At 32.7% G+C, this 24,660-nt stretch overlaps 1 long non-coding RNA gene across 1 annotated transcript; it reads right to left on the bottom strand.

Moving 5' to 3' along the window:
* Positions 1-8,402: 8,402 nt before the first annotated feature.
* On the bottom strand, positions 8,403-23,858 carry LOC132304170 (uncharacterized). Its single transcript, XR_009481523.1, has 4 exons — positions 23,528-23,858; positions 23,179-23,243; positions 22,873-22,926; positions 8,403-9,005 (listed from the first exon to the last, which is right to left on the bottom strand). It is a non-coding gene; the product is annotated as an uncharacterized LOC132304170 (long non-coding RNA).
* Positions 23,859-24,660: the final 802 nt, after the last annotated feature.

The raw sequence follows: 24,660 nt of genomic DNA, 5'->3' as shown, positions 1-24,660 counted from the left end.
TCTCTATCCAATCCCGTGGAAATTGCCTTCGATGATGATGTGGAATACTTACAAGTACCACCCTCCACACCAATCGCGTGAGGTTCACGTATTATGTTACAAAAATTTTTGTGTCCCAACAATAGTTCACCGTATGACTAGGTACGTATCCATGCATTGAACAATATCTAACTTTTCGATACGTAATTTATATCGGTCAATTTTACTTTATTTAAATTCGTTCCAAAACGATAACGACTGCATCCGATATTACGAACCATGAACCCGACTATTATTACATTATTTATACAACAAGTAATTATTTTACATTATTAATGCAATGACATTTAACACTTCATGCGATAGGATTTTGATTATTATTATTATTTTTATTATTTTTTATTTTTTATTTTTTTTGGCCAGGAGGCTCTTCCACCAATTGGGTGAGGTTCACATATTATTTTATAAAATGGGATCGTTTCGTGTATCACATGTCATTACATTATTTATACAACAATTTACATTGTTTATGCAATATTTTTACATTACTAATGCAACAACATTTAACAATCTACCAACACACAGCACATTATTCCCTTCACATGACCGGATTTCGATTCATTATCAATCTTATGTTAGAGAATATTATTATTATTATTATTATTATTTTTACTTAGTAAGGGAGAGGAGGATAATAGGGTGAGTCAAACTTAAATTCCTACAGAATTTAAGAGAGTACCTCTTTTAACTAGGCTATTCAGCTCGTCCAAGAAAATTTAAATCTCTTTATATATTTCTTTCTCTAAAAAGTTTGAACGCATCATTTAACGGCTATAAACATATAATGTTCTTACTTTTGTTTAAATTTAATTGTGTATATAATTAATAGAATGACATGACATGTTGACTACATGATGCTTTTACTTAATTATTTTCAATCACAAACAGTATTTAACTTAAAAAAAACCGTTAATCGTGATGCCAACTTCATTTAACTGATTAGTCACCACAGTTGGTACATTTATAATCCTAAACAAGTAAAAATAAATAATGAGAGAGCTGTCCTTATGATTCGCGGGAAACTATTAAATGATAATGGACCACCTAGTCATCATGTTGACATGAAACAAAATTGAATATGGTTGAGGGTGATGTAATTTGAATTTTATTAGAATAATATATATTCACACTATGTACTAACGTTTTGGCATGTCTCAAATTTGGGTGATTCAAAATCTAAATATTTGATTTGGCTTGTTGTCTATATCCAAAACATGTAAAATTCCAGCCAGAATTGAGATTAGTGTCTAATTGTCTACTATTTAATTATTATTTCGTTGGCTTGGCCGGTGGACTCCACAGCTGCACATTCCGATGGTTACCAAACTCATCTCAAGGAGGTTAGTGCACAATGTCCATAAAGGCCATTTAAATTATTATTTTTATATCAATCCACATCATGATTTTGGTAATGAGAAAGGTAATAGAGCACTTTTTTTTTTTTTCCTTTCACTTTATTGTGACTCAAAAAAATAAAAATAGTAATAATAAAAGAGAAATTCAATATTTAAATGGGGCGTCTCACATACCTCCTGGAAATCAGTGATGGACACATAAATTTTGTTAAGAGGGAGTTTTTTTGAAATTTTTAATAATTTTAGGTGGGCATTTTCAAAATTTTACAAAATTTATAGTTTTATTTACAAATAAAAAAAGACCACATAGGTATGTGCCTGGCCGGGATACCAACTGTAATAGGCAGTAATAGGCAGTAGGTCTGCAACTTAGGCGGATTGAAGAATCAATTAGGGGCTCAGCCCAATGTATAAAACCTTCAACCCGAGCCCAACCAAAAACCAACTTGATGAGCCCAAGCGTAGCTCATGCTCAATTTTTTAATCTCGGGCTTAATTCGGGTTTCTCAATTCGGGCGACGTTTTTCTGTTTTTTTAGGCATTCAAGTCAGATTGATAATAAATGAAAACTTTTACTGTTTTGCATCCAATATTTTATGTCGCATTAACAAAATTATAAAATTTTGTTTTTGAAAGGTACAAAATCATTCCCACAGGCTCATGGAGACTTACCCAATCGTTAACTTCAGGGTCTCGTGAAATTAGCCGAGGTGCGCGCAAGCTGGCCCGGACACTCACGATTACCAAAAAAAAAAAAAAAAGGTACAAAATCATAGAAATTAAACATTACAAACCAATAATAACAATAACATTAAAATTATAAGGAATGTCACAATATCAACATTTATTGGGAGGGTTGATCGGGTTTTGTATTTCAGTCTGGGATCAATTTGGGCTTCGGACTACATATCATCAAATCAACCCAAGCCCGAACCAAATTGAATTCAGGCTCAACAAATCTAGCCCGGACCGAAAGTAAAAAAACATTGTCCAAGCCGAGTAAAGTTCGGGTTGGGCCCACCCGAGTTACAGCCCTAATAGGCAGGTGTTTCTCAATCTAATCCCAAAATTTAAACTATTAGATTGTGCTAACATTTAACCCATTTATACCCAATCAATCCAATGTGGGACAAGATCGCTTGTAACATATCTCTTTTTATCTCTTAAAGTAAAATGTGATAGATTCAAGTAGTAATAAATGAGTGTGTCAGTTCTTTGCCAAGAAAAAATAAAAATAAAAATATATAAGACTCACATTAATTTTATTTTTTTTTAATATGTATGTAGTTAATTGAATTCAAAAAATATATAATTTATTTTACCATATATATGTGTGTGTGTGTGTTCAAATAAAATTCATCCAGCCATTGTGATTCTTTATCCGTTCTGATATATTTTTATATATATATATATATATATACACACTCATGACATCTAATGAAGATGTATATATATATATATATACATCTTCATTAGATGTCATGAGTGTGATTAGCAATGGTCAATTCGATTTTATTTTTATCTATTATTATTGATACTTTACTTTCTCTTTTTATGTTGCTCCTAGGATGATTAGATTATCACTTTGTTGATCTAAAAAGGAAAAAGAGAGGCCAGCAATATCATGTGAATGTCATGTTATGTATAGTTACCATTCCATTCTTTGGCATCATCTTTTATAATTGTACCCACGAGAGAGAAGAGAAGAAAATGGAAGTCATAGCAGACACCTATGATCACAACTATGCAATTTTGGTACACAATCATTAAGTGAGGACCCCACGTAAATTCATTTTTTTTTTGTCGACCACAATTGCTGTTTTTTTAGATGAATGGTAATTGATTTTTCAGTTACAACTTACAATGATAATCATCACACATGCTTATGGTACACATTTTCAATATCATCCACCCCACTAAGGCCCTGTTTGTTTCCATGGGAATGTGAGGAAAGAAATGGAATGATTTGGACTTTGGAGGAAAACTGTATGTTGTGTTTGTTTTGATGAAGTATAGATTGAAGGGTTTAGAGGCAGAAGGAGAGGTTGGCTAACCCCTTGCACAATGACCTTTTTATCCTTTTAAAAGTGGGTGAAAATGAAGAAAAATGATGAGAGAAATTGCAATCACAGTGTCCACGGCTCTGTCCCGGCTAATTCACTAGATTTGTGCAAAGTGCTTCCACACGGATCATTTTCGCAAACGTGGTCCCTAAAAAATTATTTATATCTAAGAAGAATCGATACTGAGACAGTGAGTGATATTTTATGATATATCGGGACAAATGGTTTTTTTCAACTAAGCCAAACTACTCAAGTTTCACCATTGCCATTGATATTAGTGACAAATTAAATAATCTTTATAAACATGATATAAAGATATGCTATCTTTTCTTTTTCTATTTTTTCTTTATAAGTTACACAGTGATTTCTTTATTTTCTTTTTCTTCACAACTAATACTTTCTTTTCTTTTTCCTCTTATCCAAACATGGCCTAATTGCCTTTAACAACCTATTCTTTTCTAATATCATATTTTATACATATATATATATATACACACACACTTGTATATGTGTGCCCACACTAACACCCCATGTTAATATCATGTGGGATCTATGATTTGTTTGGTACCTCTCATTCTTGGGGTCCTCTATTGGAATTGCATGCATGCATCCGTACTTGCAAAAGTTTAATCATTTATTATATTGACAGAAGGATTCCAAGGTTGGTTCAACCTATAAACTCGTTTCATCTCAACATCATGCCCGTTACGATTTTTATATACTGGTTATGTATATATATATAAATGTCAAGCCTATAATGAATACGCCCTCAATGCTGTTGTCTACAAAATTTTGGGAGCATCCACCTTTTTTGCAATAAATATACATGAACAATAAATTCTTCCAACCAAAAAGTTAATGTATTTGCCCTCTATAGGAGGAATTTTAACATTATTAGCTTGAAATGTACCATGACACTTTTTTTTTTCTTTTTTCTTTAGCAAAATATTCAAACACATTTATTTATTTTTACGCGGAATTGAATCTACACCTTTCACTTTAAGAAGTGTGTTTGTCCATTTGCTGAAGAAATTGCTAAGGAATAATATCTTTCAAACTCTTTCGTTGAACTACATAGCACAAATAATTTCTTCTCCGTCCGTTGAGGATCATCCCTCCAAAACCACCACCGGAAACCATGCCATAACGCCAGACCACTGACCCATGGACCTTCCCGCCCCGCCCATGCCTATGGGTGGGTTGTGGTAGTTTACCTGGGCTACTTTTTGGGCTAAACGGAGGTGGACGTCTTGTTTGGATTTGGACAGGTTTTGGTTTTGATTTTTTACTCTTTGTTTGGGCATTGATTTTGTTGATGCTACCATGTTTGGGTTTTTGTTCTGGTAAGTTAGTATGGATTGGCCCATACTGTTTTAATGGGTATGCCCCTTTGCCACTTGTATATACATCTTTATTTTATGGGTTAATTTCACCTACACCCCTGACCTTTGATCATATTTCACTTACACCCCCTCTAAGTTTCAAAATTTCACCTACCTCCCCTATGTGTAACCGCCGTCTGCTCTACTAACGGATCTTAGTAATTTTACAGTTTTACCCATCAATTATATATGAAGATCTATACATAGATTGTTTATAAAATTCAAAGACCAAAATGCCCTTTAATTATCCATTTAAATGAATATTTATACATTTATTTTGTATCTCTTTCTCCTCCGCCACCGTCCCTTTCTTCTGTCACCGCCGACTCCTCCCACCACCGTCTTCTTCTTCAACGGCCACCACTATCTCAAAAAGACACCGCCACTACCCCGCTCAACCCTCTTACGACCCAACAACGTGCTTCAGTCCGGTGAAGCTACAAGCGTGCTTCAGTGGGGCCAAACAACGACCCAACAATGTGCTTTAGTCCGGTGAAGCTACAAGCGTGCTTAAGTGTGGCCAAACAACGACCCAACAACGTGCTTCAGTACGACAACACTACAAGCTTCCTCGATCCACCTCGGTGAAACCCAGTACAAGACGGCCATTGACTCGCCGGAGCTCTGTAACTTCGTCGGCATTGTTGGAATTACAAGCTTCAGCGCCAGTAGGACGTTGCCCTTGCTGACCATTCAAAGCTCAGAGCATCGTCGTCTTTCTTATCCGCTGGCCTAGTCACAGTCCGCCTCACGCTTGATTTTTCATTCCCACCAAACAGTCTCGTCGGCGCCCTCCATTGAAGCATCGCCCACTCTCGAACCCTCATTCACAGACCTGTTAACACATTCTTAGACCAATATCAGAAAACCCAGTTGCCTGCCGGAGACACAGCCGGATTTTCATGCTTCTTCCCATTCCAATTCCTGACAAAAATGGGGTAAAGAAGGCGAAGAACGTTGATCAAGATTCCGTTTCACAGGCCTGTTGATCCATTCCCGATACCAGTTAACACATTCCCCTTCCCTGGTGGCTGATGTCGCGCATCACCGAATATCGTTGTTGGTGGTGATTGTGATGATATAAAAAATAAAATAAAAATCCTATTGCCGTGGTGGAACTCCTATTGAAACTGGTCGGCATGGGTCGTTAGAGCTCGTTGCTAATGGAGTTTTTAGTTCAGTTGGGTCATCACTAAAGCTTCCAATTTGGTTTTCCTTTGATTGTTCTATGTACCGCCCTCCACTCAACACCGAACACAACCCAATCACTGAAGCTTCCAATTTGGTTTTCCTTTGATTTCTTTTGCTTGTACGATGGCGGTGACCGTCATCAGTGAGATTTGCAGAGGTTTGTCAATATGAAGGCACGGTTGCAGAGGTGATATGAGGACACAGTTGTCCTTTTGAGTTTATAAGTTAAGGGTAATTTTGTAAATTTGCAATGGTCAGTGAGGTTAAAAATGTCATTTCAAGTATTGTAAGGGCAAAATTGACCTTGTACTGATTTGTTAATGCTGGCAGTTACTTAACAGCAAGACGTAGTTTGTTGCATAGACCAAAACCTCAAGGGAGGTAGATGGAATTTTGAAACGTAGAGGGGTGTAAGTGAAATATAGACAAACGTCAGGAGGTGTAGGTGGAATTAACCTTTATTTTATTTATGATATATATATATATATATATATATATGCTTACTTATTTAGTTATTTACCCAAAAAAAAAAATACAAGAAGTTGTAAGTCAAAAGAACCAACCCTAGCAAAAGAAATAGTGTGTTTGGTATAATTTTTTAAAGGAAAAGAAAATAAACGGAGGGATATGGAAGGATACAAATTAGGCATGAAATGTTAGTTTTGTAATCCTCTAAAAAAAATGGGAGGAAATGGAAATACTGACATTTTTAATGAAATATGAAAAAGGATATGATAGTTAATTTATTTAAATAGTTTCATTTATTTCTTTCCCTAAATATGATTAATATCTTTATTTTTTTTCTTTTACTAATGACACGGTAAGTGGTTAACAATCTCCTTTCCTTTCCTTTTATTTCTTTTCATTTCTCTCCTATATAATGTTATGCACGATTTCTTTGACAATTAGTAGTTATGAACTCGAGTCAAGTCTTTTAGCTTGGAATTCTTCTTACTTTTTGATATTATATTGTTCTGATTTGAAGATAGGAAAAGTTCTGATTGCAAATTTTTTTTTTTTTTTGGTAATACTTGAATAAAAATGAAAGCTTCCAAAATTTTCAGAAGTTTCTTGACATGTTTAAATTTTGTCTTTTAGTATAGGTTTGCTTCATGCAAAGGGAGAAGCTAAATGACACGACTTGTGTGTTGAATGCAACCTTTTTTTTTTAGTTTTAGATGGTGGATTGCAAAAGTTTAATTTAAGGGATTCCATATTACCTTTAAGAATCATACTTTCCAAAGCTTGTCTCCGAACATGGGGTTTTCACACTTTAATTTTCTTAAAGTTATTAAAAGTCATAAAATACTTTCTAAAGCATGGAAACCTTAAGGCTATGTTTGGTACAGTGAAAAAAGAGAAGAAAATATAACATTAGTTAGGATAAGAAAGAAAAGAAAGGAAATAAGAGGACATTGTTAACAGCTTATTGTGTTTGATTCATTAGTGAAGGAAAAGAAAGAAAATGATAGTAATCATGTTTGGAGAGAGAGAGAGAGAAAAAAAAAAAAAAAAAAAAAAAAAAAAAACTATTTAAATAAATTTATTATGATACTCTTTTCATAGATTTTGCCTTTAATAAAAGTAAGGGCAAATTTGATATTAACAATGTTTCATTAAAATTGTAAGTCTTTCCATCCGTTTCCTTTTCCTTTTCTGAAAATTACAAAACTAACATTTTATGTCTAATTTGTATCATTCCAAACCCTTCTGTTTCCCTAAAAAACTATACCAAGCACACTGTTTTTTCCCCCACTCCGTTACCTTTCTTTTATTTTCCTTCCTTTACCCTCCAACCAATTTGGGCCTAAATTCAAAAATTTTAAATCTAAGTATTTCATGAACATAATAGGCCCATTCCTTAAGTCCATTCAAACATTCGTAGAACCAAAAGTGGGAGACGCGTGTGGATCAGTTTGTTCAATACCTGAACTTACTTTTTGAAACAAATTTGTTTGGAATATCTTAATGACAAAACAATGGGTAGTTTTTCTCAAAAAAAAAATTTCTATTTATTTTTTCTTATAATTTTCCGCCCTTTAATTTTATGATTTTATTTGCTTAGAATTAATTTTTAAATTTGCAGACCAGTAGTCATACACAACATTATTTCATATAAATTAGATATCGAGTGTAGTTCTACTCCCAATTAAATAATGACGACTTTTGACAAAAATCAGGAGTACATTTTTTTTGTAAGATAGAATCAACACGAGTAAAGTAGAAGAAGATGAATATAAAGAGAAGAAATAAAGTGCCTAGATGAATATAAAAGAGAATAAGAAATAAAGTGCCAAAAACCAGAGGTTTAAACATCACTCACAAATTTCAACACGAGTAAAGTAGGAGAAGATGAATATAAAGAGAAGAAATAAAGTGCCAAGATGAATATCTTTAGAAGAAATAAAGTGCCAAAAACCAGATGTTTCAACATCACTCACAACACGAGTAAAGTAGAAGATGAATATAAACAGAAGAAATAAAGTGCCAAGATGATAGCTTTAGAAGAAATAAAGTGCCAAAAACCAGATGTTTCAACATCGCTCACAAATTTATTTTGTATGAGACATAATCAAAACTCAGAGTAGCCCAATTATGTTGCCCCTTCTAGACCTCTGCCTTGTCTTTCCCACCGGCCTTCTTTGCCTCCGAGTACTTCTCCCCAAACCTCTTTGCCACCCCCAGTAACTCACGTTGGGTGGCATTTCCAGAATCAATGGACTTGCCATTAATTTCCATCTGGGTCTTGAGATTTTCCATAGTTGCTGTAGTCTTTTGGAGCTCAGTAATAACAGGAGCCATTTCATCATGGACAATTTGCTGAATATCATCATGAAATAGAACATCATAAGCCGTGATGATCCCAGTAGTCATTCCCACAATCCGAAAATTTGGGGCACTGAATATGTTGTCTAAACACAAGCTCCTTGGTTTTGTTGATTAGTGCACCAGCATGGTTCCAAAGTCGAGTAAATCTTAACCACAAATATGAAACCCCAGTTAGCATCAAAAAATTGTGAAAGTAAATAAAAATTTTGTAGAATTAACCATCTAGTATTATCAAGTTGGTTATTCTGGACAAAGTGAAAAATGAAATGACAGTAAGGAAAGAAGAATAAAACATCACCAATGTGTTGCAAATCAAAACCTATAAAATCTCAAAAAATAAAGCAGCAAACCAATCTTTCAAGCCATAGCACAGACAAAACATTAAGCAACTTAACTGAAAAACCTAAACCTAATCTCTCTGGAACCAAGGTGCAGCAAGCTGAGACGTGTAAAAATACCAAATTGAACCAGAATTTCACATTTGTATAATAAAACTTTTACTGTGCTTAGACTTGATTGTTTTGGTCTCACACTCTCCCAAAGAAGTTTCCTCTTTTTTGGTTTAAGATCAGAAAGGTAAATTGATATTACTAAAATTATCAAGTCTCCCCCCTTTTTTGTGTGTTTGTGTTTGCGTTGATAGATACATGACTATGGAAGCACATAAATGTAAATATATATATATATATATATATATATATATATATATAAATGCTAGTAAAAGTTACACATGCGTTTGAATATAATCCATATCCAACTAATATGATATATAAAATATATAACTTCATATTAGATATAATGGTGATCCTTAATTGAATTTATGTACAAAAACCAATCAGCTGTTGATCTTAACTAAGAATTAATATTATTGATATAAAAATAATACCATATTATAAAAAATAAAACAAAGGAATAAGATTGATTTAACTAACACATTGATTGACCGGGACGATACAGTCTAGTATCATGTAAAAATTTCTTCAAAACAGGACCACTCTAAAAGCAGAATACATTCTGTCTTTATTATAAATGTAGCACTCTTTGATTCTTGCAAATGCTTAGCTTTAGCTTATACTGTGCTTAGACCTCGACTGTTTTTTGATTCTTGCAAATGCTTAGCTTTAGCTTATACTGTGCTTAGACCTTGACTGTTTTGGTCACACTCTCTCAAAGAAGTTTCCTCGTTTTTGGTTTAAGATCAGAAAGGTAAATTGATATTATTAAAATTACCAAGTTTCCCCCTTTTGTGTGTGTGCGTGTGTTTGTGTGTGTATAGTTTACTAAAAAATTAAGAGAAATTTAACTTGTTTATGTAGAATATTACTTAAAAATTGATAAATATAATGACTCCATAAGAAAACACTCATGCCTAAATTCGTATTTTAATATTATAGTTGAGAGAAACAAACTCACATAGGTACAAGGGGAATATATTTTTTAAGGGTTTACTACTCATCAATAGACATAAAACCATCTCAACAACATATGAAAAAACAAATAAAACTCCAGAGAAAAACATATCAAATAATATGAGAAAATAGAAGCAATACGATCACGACAAATATAAGAGACCCAATCAACACTTAATTATGAATGAAATAATGTTATATTTGGTAGCACCGAATTGGTGCTTGAATTTTGGATCGTACAAAATTTAGTTCAAAGGGGAAAAAAAAAGGTTGTTGTATGTACAACCCTAAACCATTACTTATAAAAAAAAAATGTACATCCCCAAACCATATAAAAGCGTTTCGAGCAAAACCGTGAGCAGTGATTAGTGTGTGCAAGTCATACAATATCTATACGGGTTTTGGGCCAGCAGCATGTGAATAGAACAGGGACACAGACAAGGAGCAATTTCAACCCTTGCACAAAAAGAAGAACAACATTTAATAAGGCCTTTGCTAAGAATTTCCAAGGAGAACAAAATCATTTTGCTATCAGTTACAGAATCAGGTTTATATTAATGATTGCTAAACATCACGCAAACATCATTCAAATCATACCAAAAAATAAAAAAGCAAACCAAAAAATAAAAAAATCACGGACAATCTTTCAAGCCGTAGCACAAACAAAACATGGTGTTGATGACACTTTTCTTTGAAATTTCACAAATAAGCTGAAGACCCAAACCAAAGTTCAAATTAAGCAAACATGAGTCAAAGCAAAATCTATTTATAAACATTGAAATCAAACACAAAAAACTCGAAAATATATAATATTAACATTGAAATCAAACACAGACAAGGAGCAATTCCAACCCTTAAGACCAAAAGAAGAACAACATGTAATAAGGCCTTTGCTAAGAATTTCCAAGGAGAACAAAATCATTTTGCTATCAGTTACAGAATCAGGTTTATATTAATGTCCATGCTTACACAATCACTGATTGCTAAACATTAAGCAAACATCATTCAAAGCATACCAAAAAATAAAGAAGCAAACCAAAAAATAAAAAAATCATGGACAATCTTTCAAGCCGTAGCACAAACAAAACATGGTGTTGATGGCGATTTTCTTTGAAATTTCACAAATAAGCTGAAGACCCAAACCAAAGTTCAAATTAAGCAAAACATGAGTCAAAGCAAAATCTATTTATAAACATTGAAATCAAACACAAAAAACTCGAAAATATATAATATTAACTTATTCAAACATGAGTCAAACCATACCAAAGTAAAGAACTCGAGTAGAAATAAACATATCAAAATCAATTTATGCATATTAAGATCTAACAAAAAAAAAAAACTCAGTGTCAGAACAAGATTTCTACAAAAGTACAAAGAAAATGAAAATCTATTTAGATCAAACAAAAAAAAACTCGTAAAAAAGTGGGAAGAATGGGAAGGCGTTTACTTGGTTGTAGCCATGGTTCCTTTCAGAAAGTAGTTTGTGAACTCTGGTTTTTGCCCTCTCTCTCTCTAAGCTGCTTCAATCTGGTTTCTGCGTGTGTGGTCTTAAATAGGGGAAAAAGTGGGGGGGGGGGGGTGTCGGGGTTTGTTTGGTAAACAGTATTAGCTTATCTTTACTGGGTACGGGTCTGTTTGGTAACATATGGTGTTATAACGTGGACAGTGGTTAAATTTTCTTTTTTGAATTGTTCTTCTACTTTTAAATCAGTACAAATTTTGTATCATTCAGCATTGATTGTGGTTACTACTTACTAAGTCTCCATATGTTAATTTATGTCATATTTTTAATCCTTCAGCATTGATTGTGGTTACTAAGTCTCCATATGTTAATTTATCATAAGAGATTTGACCATCATATTTTGTTCACTAAATTGGATAAGCCAGTAACAAATTTTCCTGTATCTTCAAGCTATATATATATTCATCCGATTATAACTTAGAACTATTGAAAACATATTGATGAGTGGTTAGAATAAAAAAGAAATAAAAAATGTCACCTTTTTTCCATATTAATATTGTTAATTAATATACTAACGAAAGAATGTTCTTGATATACATTTATTAGAGTCAAGTCACCAATATCACAAGTAACAAAATATGATGAATTATACAGTTTCTATATGATTTAGAAGATTACATGATGGAAATGATCAATATTAACTAAATAAAATGATCAATATTAACTAAAAACAAAGAAACTAATTACTGGTCCACTTATGGGGTTGTGGGAGAGAAAAATTAATCTATGGAGAATTATTTTTCAACATGGAATAAATCAAACCATAGGGAGGCTAGGAGCTGTTATTGGCACACCAATAATCTCTTTTGGTAATAAACGAAAAGACAAAAATGCCCTTTCCTAAGTTATTAAGCATTAATACCGTTGATCTATTATGTGCTCTTTCTTTCATCTTCTCCCCATTATGGGCACACATTAGTGACACAAAAATGTCCAACAAGTTGATCACACAAAAATGTCCAACAAGTTGATCAATCCACAGAAGATAACAAATATAAAACAAAATACAAGAAAAAAAAAAAAAAAAACATTGTCAAGGACCTAATGCAATCAAACACTACTTTTTAATGGGTGAAAATATGTTCCACTGTCAAAACTATCTTTTCTCAATTGATCCCAATAATACTCATTCACTAAATAAAAAATTCTGAAAGAACATCCTAAAAAGTAAATCAACAATGCGCACCGCAGACGAGCAAAAACAAAATGAATATACTGTTAGAAGGACAAAAAAATGGGAGAGAATGAATCAACAAGTAGAGAGATGTAGAGATTGTAAAGGAAGTTTTAAATTTTTTACTAGGCTTGTTTTGGGTAGCTTATGAAAATTTTATTGAGATTTGCAAACGTGTAAAAGAAGGAAATTGACGAAAATGGGGTGACTACTTGTTACATTTCTTACTATTATGTGTTAATCTTTGCTTTCACAATCCCATCAACAATGAAAAATATGGGGCTAGTTTTTGTTACATCCCACAGAAGTCTTCCTCAAAATCAATCACAACAAAAGCTAACATCTCACCCACACAATTTTGAACTTCAAGTGAAAAAAACAAAAAATTATATATATATAATGTAACGACCCGTCTGCACCGTGTAGATATTGTTCGCCTTACACGTACACTCTCCTCTCGATACTCACGGTTTTGCTCAAAACGTGTTTACATAAGTAAGGAGTGTCCATTCGGAGAAGTCTCAATAATTTCTCCTCCAATACAGTGTGGGACGACACATGTACAGAAATGAATAAATGCATGCACTTTCTGTTCATGGATTGGAGCATGACAGTGGATACTTGGAGAATAAGAAGCTGCCAATGAAGGAACACTAATTTGCTTGTTGTCATGCTAGAATACCTCTAATTTTCAACCATTATAGTCCAATGTGGAAGCAATCATGAAACCTGAACTAGTTGTTAGTGTTAGCAAGAAGAAATAGAGAATCTTACATGGAAACGCAACAAAGAGGGCTTTAGGGGTGAAGTAGGAGATGGGATGGTACTTTGGCCTTTTCTTTTGTCATGAAAAGAATAAGTTGGGAGTGCTAGAGGATATTTATGTAGCAAAAATAGCAGCTATGGGTGTTTATATTATAGTAATACCTAATATATGTATATCTAATTTAATTGTCTTTATACCAAGAAGCATAAGTGCGAACATAGGACGCGGATACGATACGACACCTGAAATTCTAAAAAAATAAGACACGAAAATGGCATGGACACGACAAACATAAATATAAGTTTAAATTTTAATTTATATATCTATTAATTAAGACAATTATAGAAATTTAATTAATTTATAATTGCTATACTAAAGTCGCATAAGTTAGACTATGAAGCTATTCAAATGTCAAAAAGAATATATTATATTATATATATGATATTACTCTCTAATTTTGTCATTATAGTTGTGCTTTTTCCCATTACATATTTTGACACTTTTTTTTTTTTAAAGTAATAATCGATTAGAAGAGTGTTCAAAAGAAGAACGTGTCCCTTAAACAAAAGCGGAAACTAAACATAAGGACCCATAGAGTCCAAAAGATCAACTAAGTCAACAGTAGAGGAACAAGTGCTTCCCCTCATGTAACAAAAAATAGAGTGAATAATATGAAGTTTTAAGGTCACCAATGGTGATTCCTTTCCTTTGAAAATCCTGTTATTCCTGTCTTTCCAAATACACCACCACACACAGTAACTGTCCTCCAATAATCGCGAGCGTGACTTCTCACGTGGCATCCTCTCCACGCGTTAATCTAACCTTTGGAAAACTGAGGTATTACCCAATGCATGCCAAATAACCGAAAATGAGGTTCCAACAGTCGTACGCCAAAGGGCAGTTCATATTTTGACATGTGTTTAATGTCAAATTTGCAAAGAAAAAGAGTTTGGACACTTTGATGTATGTAAATATTTTTCCATGACAATCACGTGTTTGTTTTATATAAAAGGAAGAGTGTGTGATGTGGTGGTCAAGTGCCCACAATATGTTAACTAAGTGTCTAAGATGTGTCAACCAGGTGTCGAAAATTATAAAATTATTTTTAAATTATGGGCCATGACGTGTTAAACACGTAACCAAAAGTATAACCCATTAGTGTCCAACACACACAAATTTGATTGGTCAATTGATCAAATCCTTTCCAAATGGCACTAATTGATTGGTTAGTAGATCACTTTTTGGATAAACTTGAATGCAATATCATAATGTATTGATCGAATTGGTCGGACCCAACATGTTTAACAAATCCCAAAATACAATGGACAAGGTTTAAACAATATGGAATTGCTATAATATGGCCAATTGGTCAGTCTTCATTTAGAAGAAGAAATGAGCATTTCTAAAATATCTTATTATGGGCAAATGGTTATTCAAATCTATGTTTTTTACCCTGGATTTATTGATATCCCTTCAAATGAGGAGATCCATAATTGTATGTTCTCTTTGAGCAATGACAAAGCCCCTGGCCGTGATGGCTTCAATTGATCAAATCATTTCCAAAGGGCATCAATCGATTGGTTGGTAGATCACTTTCTGGATAAACTTGAATTCAATATCATAATGTATCAATCGAATTGGTCAGACCCAACATTTTTAGTAAATCCCAAAATATAATTGACAAGGTTTAAACAATATGGAATTGCTATAATATGGCCAATTGGTTGTTCTTTGTTTAGAAGAAGAAATGAGCATTTCTGAACTATCTAATTATGGGCAAGTGGTTATTCAAATCTATATTTTTTACCTTGGACTTATTGCTATCCTTTCAAATGAGGATATCCATAATTGTATGTTTTCTTTGAGCAATGACAAAGCCCCTAGCCCTGATGGCTTCAATGCAGTTTTCTTCAAAAAAAAGCTTGGCCAATTGTAAGACCTGATATTATCCTAGCCATAACAGAATTCTTTATTTCAATAAAGTTGTTAAAAGAGGTTAACGGGATAAGCTTCATTGTCGAGAGGGAAATAACCCGGATCACCAGCTAAGGCCCCTAAATGACCGCTCTGTGGAGAATCTCCTCCCTTCTTCCACTCCGTTGTGAACAATCGAAAAAACAAATCCAGTATTTCTTAGAATCCTGAATAGAATGCTTCTAGAGAATCTCCTAATTGTTCCAGAGCAACAAGAAAGAGATTCTTAAACCAGAAAGAATTCGGTTCAGATGTAGGATACCTATCCAGAAGTTTTCACAACTCAATCATAGATAATGGAATCATTAAACATATATCTCTCTGGTACCTAAATCATCCAACCCAACCTCCTTTAGTGATTTCAGACCTATTTCATGTTGCTCTACTATCTATAAATGCATCTCAAAGCTCATTACCAACAAAATTAAACATATTCTGCCTACCATCATATGCCCATCATAATCAGCTTTCATTCAGGGCAGAATGGCAGATGTATTGATGATAACATCATTTTGGCACAAGAACTTTTCAATGGTTATCACAGGTACTCAACTTCTCCCAGATGCACTTTGAAAATTAACTTGAGGAAGGCCTTTGACTCCATTTCTTAGGTTTTCATACTAGATACTCTCAAGCTGCTGGATTTCCTGATTTATTTATTACTTAGGTTAAGTTATGTATTACTTCTACCTTATTCCCTACCTCAATCAATGGAGACTTGGGGAGTTCCATGGTTTCTTCAAGGGAGCTAAGGGGCTCACCTTGTCTTTTATCTTTGCAATGCAGGTTTTCTCATCCATATTTGACAAGATTACTACCTCAAACCCATTCAAATTTCATTAGAGATGTAAAGAGTCAGGCCTCACCTATCTTATCTTTGCTGATGATGTGATGCTCTTATGCCATGGTAGTATTCCTTGAGCCCATTTACTCCTTAAGGATACTGAGATGCTAGCATTTCGGACTTCATGTCAATCACAGCAAGAGCAACACCTTCCTTTCCGGGGTGACACCATTTGTTAAGTCTACAATTTTAGAGCTTGATAGGTTTGAAAAAGGTTATCTTCCAATTAGATATCTTGGGGTGCCTCTGATTTCCACCATGCTGAAAGTTGTTGACTGTAAGGCTCTCATTAACAAGATTACAGCAAGTATTCGTCACTGGACTAACAAGTTTTAATCCTTTGCAGGAAGATTATTCAACTTATTATATCCATACTTCATATCATACAAGTTTATTTGAGCTCTAAACTCATCCTCCCAATGTCTATCATCAATGAGCTCACATGTATCTTTAGAGCCTTTCTCTAGATAGGTCCTGAGCTAAAGAAGCATGGGGCAAAGATTGTTTGGCCCTGTATTTGTCTACCAATCAGAGCGGGTGGCCTTGGAATCCCTTCTTTACATTTATGGAACAAACCTGCACTGTCATTCGGGCCACAGAAGGAATGTTATGGATCGCTTGGTTCAAAACCTATTTGCTGAAAGGTAGGAGCATTTGGGAAGTTAATATTCCCAGTCAATGTTCATGGACATAGAGGAAACTACTATAACTTAGACCTGGTATTAGACCTTTAGTCAAATTCGAAATTGGTAATGGAACTATAACCAATTTCTGGTATGACAGTTGGCCTTACCACGGTCCTTTGCATCTCAAGGTCGAAATCACGAAGTTATTTCATCCACCTTTGATAGCAAGACCACTGTAAGTACATTTATCACATGTTCATCATGGACATTTCCCAACTCCATTACCAGCATTATTCCACAGCTCACACAACACAATACATTGCCTAACCCTAACCCAAACACACCTGATAAAGTACTATGGATATCATCCCTAACTGGAAAGTTTTCCATTGTACATAGTCTTAAGTATAACTCTCGGCACATTCCATCTCTTCCACCTGTGAAACTGGTCTGGTCCAAACCAATGATGCCAAAACATTTATTCATATCGTGGCTTACTGTCTAATCTAGATTGTCTACTCTGGATCGAGAATGTACATCATTCTTAAACTACCTTAACCTCTGTCCTTTGTGCACCATTATGCCATAGTCACACAATCACCTTTTCTTCCAGTGTTCTTACCATTCTCCCATTTGGACATGCATTCAAACACGTTATGGATTTCGTATTTTCCACTCCTTTGGGAATGAGTTGGTTGCTTGGGCATCGCATCATTGGAAGAACAGTGTCACAGATTGCAGGGTGTCTTTATCTCATCTGGCATTTGCTTCACTTGTTTACAAAATTTGGACCGAACGAATCGTAGAATGTTCAAGAAGAAAAGGATCTCAGCAAACTCACTGATCTCTAAAATCCCTGAATCAATCAGGTTGAAAGATGGTTGACCCTCCTATGGATTCTTCGATCAATAGGTGTATCTTTAATGAATGGGATATTCCATGGTCTGTCCTACTCCTCCGGCAGATTAGGAATTGTTGGTGGTGAGGCTCTCACCTTGCTGCTAATCGTTGTGTCACTAGAATTTGTGATTAACGATCATGTTTGCTACTTCCAATTTGGGCTTCTTTAGGGCTGGGCTTGTAATTTCTTTTTGGGCTGGGCCTTTATATGTTTATATCCTAGCCTTCCTCGGGATTTTGTAATTCTCTTTTCTATTTATGAAATTAACCTTTACCTTTCAACAAAAAAGAAAGAAAAATATTCAGTCTTTCAAGCCTGCTTTCATTAATGAAAGCCTGTAGAAGGGCCACATCACAACAAGCCTACGAAGAGTCAATCCGAACTATCCATGAACAACTTGATTTATATATAGCCCTACCTTAACCTTGTAAAGATTGTATTATAATTATAATGTCATGTTACACTTTGGCATTGTTGACTGCTGATGTCCATTATGAGCTACAGGAATATCATATATGTTATATTGATCTTCAACCTTTGATCAACACTAGTTTTGAATAAGAACCACCTTAAAATATTCTTAATGGATTGGGCTCACGTATTACGTCCTAAACAATTGGACGAATCGTTAATCAATGGCTCTTGATGATCTATAAATTAATTAAATATATAAAATATCTAAATATTTATTGGAACATTAAAAAGTCTAATGGATGACAATGAAATAGAATTATAACCACGGTGAGTTATGATGGAAAAATAATTATCTATACTTAGATTTATTATTAAAAGTACAAAGAGTTACGCTACATTATTTATTTATTTATTATTTATATTAAATAATTAAATAATATAAATTTACCTTTTTTCCCTCCCTTGAACCCTTTCCTAAATATAAATTTACTTTTTTCTAATTCTATTATCTTTCTAACTCTTTCCATTATGATAATAATTTAAGTTTTCTATTCTCTTTCTAATTCTTTCTAAATATAAACTTTTTTATAATAAAAAATTAAGGTTTTTCAACACAAATTGTACAGTCCTAAGAATACAATAAATGTAATATAAATCATACTATAAAAAACACCTATGATAAATAAAGAGAAAAAGGGGGCAATTTGACTTTCTGAAATAGACCATGCATATTAAGACACAATGAACTACAAAATTGCAGGATAAAAGGGTTTGGAGATTGAGAAATGCATATTAATATCATTTTTTATTTTTTATTTTAATAAATATATCAGCAACTAATAAAATTTAATTATAAAAATAAGATATTATAGTAGAACACAAACACTTCCTTATATTTTATTTTATTTTTTATGTGATATTGTTTAAAGACAAAAAGCATATCTATATCTATATACTTGTCGTTTCTTTACATATTTCATACTCATAATAATACAAATAGATTTTTTCATTCTAGAATTCTATCACTTTTAAGTTTTCTATGATATACAAACTAAATATTTTAAAGATTATCTCTGGGTAGTTGATATTACTCAAACTTCTTTAACAAGGGTAGTATTTTTTACTTTTTTTTTTTTAAACATTGCTTTGAATTTATAAATTTTATTTTTATTTGACAAAAATCACTGTACCTATAATTCTTTCCACTCTAAAACTCTAAACAAAATAACAAAAAAGTTGAATCTTCCACTCACCATTAATATTACCTAAGTTTATTCTATTATTTATTATCACTATTTGATGATTTTGCAAAACAATTGAAAAAAAACATTTTACTCATAATAATATAAATAGTTTTTTTTTTTTTTTTTTCATTATAGAATTCTATCACTATAAGCTATCTAAGATATACAAACTAAATAATTGTGACGTTTATCTCTATGTAGTTGATATTACTCAAACTTCTTTAACAAGTGTAGTAATTTTATTTTTTCACTACGTTTTATTGAATGTGTAGAATTTTATTTTTATTTACACATCTATATCTATCTATCTTCTGGACTATATAAATATAATATATAATATGTAGATAATTATTACAAGTACAAAGGGTTTCCAATCATTTTAATTTTTTTATAATGTATTTTAATTTTTTATAATATTATTCATTTCAATAACTTAGTAAATATATGCTGGTGCATGGTTGTGTGACTTTTATTTCCCTTAGTATTTAGAAGATAAATATGGAATAAAAATCTAATTACGACTAGCGTCCTAATCTATGACTAGTTAAAGAACTATTAGGATCGAAATCTAAAGGGACAGTTTTTTCATAGGCTCTTTGACAGAAATTTCTACAATTTATGATAAAAAAAAATAAAAATAAAAAATGGACATCATCTCCTTGCTTGTGAAATTATACTATGAGAACACATAAAGAAAAAGATAGTGTTTATCACGTAGGAGACAGAACAATTGAGACAGAACAATCTAATGTAAAATTTATTATTATTATTATTTAATGTAAATGTTACTTTAACTATATGAAGTCATTAATTTCTAATCTGCTCAATTGATATTTCTATCATTTCTTTTGTAAGTCCAGTATTATGAAATAGAGTTATGTTACAAGGCAAGAGCCATAAATTCTTTTCACAACAATTAACTACTACCCGTTGAAATAGTTTCGGTATCTTTGAATGAATCATTTAATATAGAGTATTGCTATTATCGTTTTGTTTTACGTGTTAGTGTCAAAAAAAAAAAAAAAAAATACTATACCTATTTTTGTAGCATACCAACATGACCCATTAACACAATTATTATTATTATTATTATTATTATTATTATTATTAGTATTATAATGGTGACCCATTAACACAAATTGTCACCTCTTAAAAATGCTAAGTTCGCCGTATCGGCCGGATTGTAACCCTTTTTCAAGAGTCTAATACCGTTACATGTACACCTCCATGAACCGGCCGAATCATAACCCTTTTTCAATTTGTTCCAATCTAAATCCGGCATGCATTCAGATATTGGATTTTTAGCCTAGCATACCAACTAGTCACCCCTAAAGAAACATAAAAGTCATTTAATCATTTAATTGACTTTCCTAGCATTGTGATAACAAATCCGTGGAGTCCCATTTAGGGAGATAATTTACACAGTCTCTCTTTCTGCTTTACCTGTAAATCAAATGGTAGTATGGTAGTAGTAATAAAGTATTTTCATAATTAAGATTAATCCTTAATTTCCGAGGTTAAGTCAAAAATACTTTTTTATTCATGGCCTTGTACTGTTTTGATTAACAAAATTGTTTAATGAATAATAACAGCTACAAGGATGTGGAAATGAGTGGCACCAAAGTATTCTAATATTTGTATATAAAAATAAAGGAATGTACAAAGTTGTAGTAATTACAGTGATATTAAATTGATGAGTCACACTATGAAACTTTAGTAGAGAGAGATTGAACAACACCCAAGAATAGAGACATGAGTGTTGGAGAATCAATATGATTCATGTCGGGTAGGCCAAGATGGAAGCTATTTACTTCTTGAGGAGACTAGTGGAAAGATATGGAGAGAATAACATTAATCTCTTTATGGTTTTTATTGATAGGGAGAAAGCCTCCTAGAGACCTTCACAAAGTAATACATTGACCCAATAAGATATGTATGATCAATGGTTGTGCGACTATAATTAGAACACCTGCAAGGGGTACAAGTGAATTCCCAATGACAGTAGGCTATTCCAACAGTGAGTATTAAGTTCGTACTTTTTTGCTTTGATCACGGGTGACAAGCCACACCTCCAATATGAGATTCCATAGTGTAGGTTATTCGTTGATGATATTGTTTTAGTTGATGAGACTCTAGAAGGAGTCAATGCCAAGTAGAAGGTTTGGAGGAATCTTTAGAACTCAAAAGGATTTAAAGATTAGTTGAAACAAAATTGAATATATAAATTGTAACTTTAGTAAATCTAGAAAGATAATTGACAATGCAATGAGGTTTTAGAATTAAGAGGCGCACATATAGCGAACATTTTTTTTTGTTATTTAGCTCAATTATTCATAACGAGAGATAAATTGGATTTGATAGGCATTTTCCCTTGAGGTTGAAAGGAGAGCTCTATAAAACAACATTTAGACCCGCCATCCTTTTATGGTGCGATGTTAGACTATGAAGGATATGATTACAAATGAAAACATTCACGAGATGGTTGAAGTAGCACTACTTGGATATAAATGCAGTTAGTAAAAGTAAACAGTAAATGTAATATTAGGAAAAAAAAAAAAAAAAAAAAAAAAAAAGCAAAATCACAAAAATATATAGATTGAGTGAATTGACCGAGACTATGACCTTAAAACATAACAATCATAATATATTTTTTGGTTGTAGTATACATGATCTTATACTATTTCAATATATCTCACTAGTTTGGTTTATTTTTACTTATTCATTAACATTCTTGTTTACTTTTCTTGCAAGTTTATTGACTCTTTTCAAGGTGGTATCTTCTAAAAATCAATTACCAAAATCAGTAATAAGAAGAAAAAAAATTACTTATTTAAACCAAAATATTGCACGGCGGTGAGTGAAATGGTTTTCTGAGAGGACAACCATCGAATCAAAATTTAGATGATAATAAAAATAGTTCCTGCATGGGCACCTTTCTAGGTCCAGGAAATACATCCGTCCTTCATCACTAAAAATAAGGTATAAGTTCCCAAAAAAAAAATTCAGCAATCAAGTATATGTGTAGCAACAACAATAAAGTATCATGTGGACATTACATATCAAGTTGGTTATTCTTGCAGATTCTTCTGCAGACAAAGTGAAAAATGCAAAAAAAAAAAAAAAAAAAAAAAAAACATACCTATTTCCCCTACTCCACCCATTCCCATCAATTCTCTTCTTTCAGAAAAGATACCTATATTATTAGGATAAAAGAGGAAAAGTATTAAAATCGTTAATAAACTTATAAAACATATATTCTGAAATTGAAAAGTAAACTTCCAAATCCTTAATTCCCTTGTTCGAGCATCACATCATAACAATATTATACATATGGGTAGAAACAAAAACAAAACAAAAAATGAGTAAATAAAACAGAATAAATAAACATAGCCAATAGTTAAAAATGCAAATTAAAACTTTTTTAAAAAACGCAAGGGTTAGTTACCTGATGACTGAGGAGACATATATCTTGAACCTTATCCTTGCTAAATGTTAAGGCCCGATGCTAACCTTAACAATAAGAAAACACTCAAGTTATGAGGAAGAGGTTTCACAACCTCACTCGTAACAATTAAAACATAGATTGTATTTATATGTGAAACAAAACATTATTAATATCAGCGGATCTCAGCAGGATTTCTAAATGGGATGGGCTAAATCAAAATTTTGTTAATTTATATAGCAAAAAAAAAAAAAAAAAAAAATTCACCAAATAGGATTTAGTTTGCAAAACAATAATTACAGACCTTGATTAGTTGATTTAGGAAAAAATTTTAAACAAAACCCATACATACAAGTTAGCAGTTGCAGAGAGAGGGGGGACAAGCTTGAGAGTTGAGAGACAGCGGCTGAAGCTTGCGAACGGCGAACCCGAACTGAAAGATATGGGTTTCGATTTTTTGAAAAATCTGAAATGATATGCCGATATGGGTTTTGAACTTTTGATTCTTGCAGACAGATAGATAAACTGAAATATATGGGTTTTGCACTTCTGATTCTTCTAGATTTTCTAGTTTGCAGTTGCGGGGGGAGAGAGAGAGAGAGAGAGAGAGAGAGAGAGAGGGCAAGTTCAGATCTAAGAACGAGATTATAGATGGAGATTGGGGGAGGCTGAAATGATTTGCCCTAAATTATTATATCTATTTTTTCTGAGCCCTAGATGTGGCTTGATCTGGGCCATTGGATTGTGTTAGTATAAGTGGGTTCATCTGCGGCTGCATGAGGATTCAGTGTGCCAAAGACCTGAGCCCAAGACGGGGCTTACACGTTCTGCAAGGAAAAGATTGGTGCCACAAATGCAAATTAATTTTTTTTTTTTTTTAAATAAATCCACATTGAATTCCTTCACATTTACGGTGATTGTTAGGTAATACGAGATTAGACCCAAATATGATAAATTATTAGGTGATTTTGATTTATTTGACAGTGAATTAATTTAATAAAAAATTTTTTATTATAAAATTTTGTAATTTATTAATTCATTCTTGTGAGGTTTTTTTTAAATTTAAGAATCTGTATTTAAATAATTTGTTAAATATTAATGGTCTAAAACCATTTAATAATTTCTTCCTTAAATATAAAGCGTTGGATTCATTATTTGCGTATTAAAGTGAGTTTAGGATCAAATGCATGAATGTATCAATTTTTTTCCACATTCATAATAATTTGAATGTTAATTGTTGGACTTCCGACTGCTTGTCATGGTTGTGACCATTGAGCAAGAGGACTATGTGGACAATGAGTTGCCAAATAGTTTTAAAAAAAACACCCACTTCATATTAATTTCCTTTATATACTCCATTTACTTTCAAAGCCGTGTATAAAATTTTTGATAAAAATTTTTTTAAAAGAAAAAATAAAAAACTTGCGAACTAATAAAATTTATGAAGTTATCCCAAATTCTTGGCCAACTCATTAAAGGAGTTGT

The sequence above is a fragment of the Cornus florida genome, unplaced genomic scaffold, assembly GCF_030987335.1.
Source record: "Cornus florida cultivar Cherokee Brave unplaced genomic scaffold, ASM3098733v1 CherokeeBrave_3.0.0_Hap2_Chr04, whole genome shotgun sequence".
Classification (NCBI taxonomy): domain Eukaryota; kingdom Viridiplantae; phylum Streptophyta; class Magnoliopsida; order Cornales; family Cornaceae; genus Cornus; species Cornus florida.
Note: the sequence above shows the minus strand (reverse complement) of the source record. Positions and strands in the feature narration are given on the sequence as shown.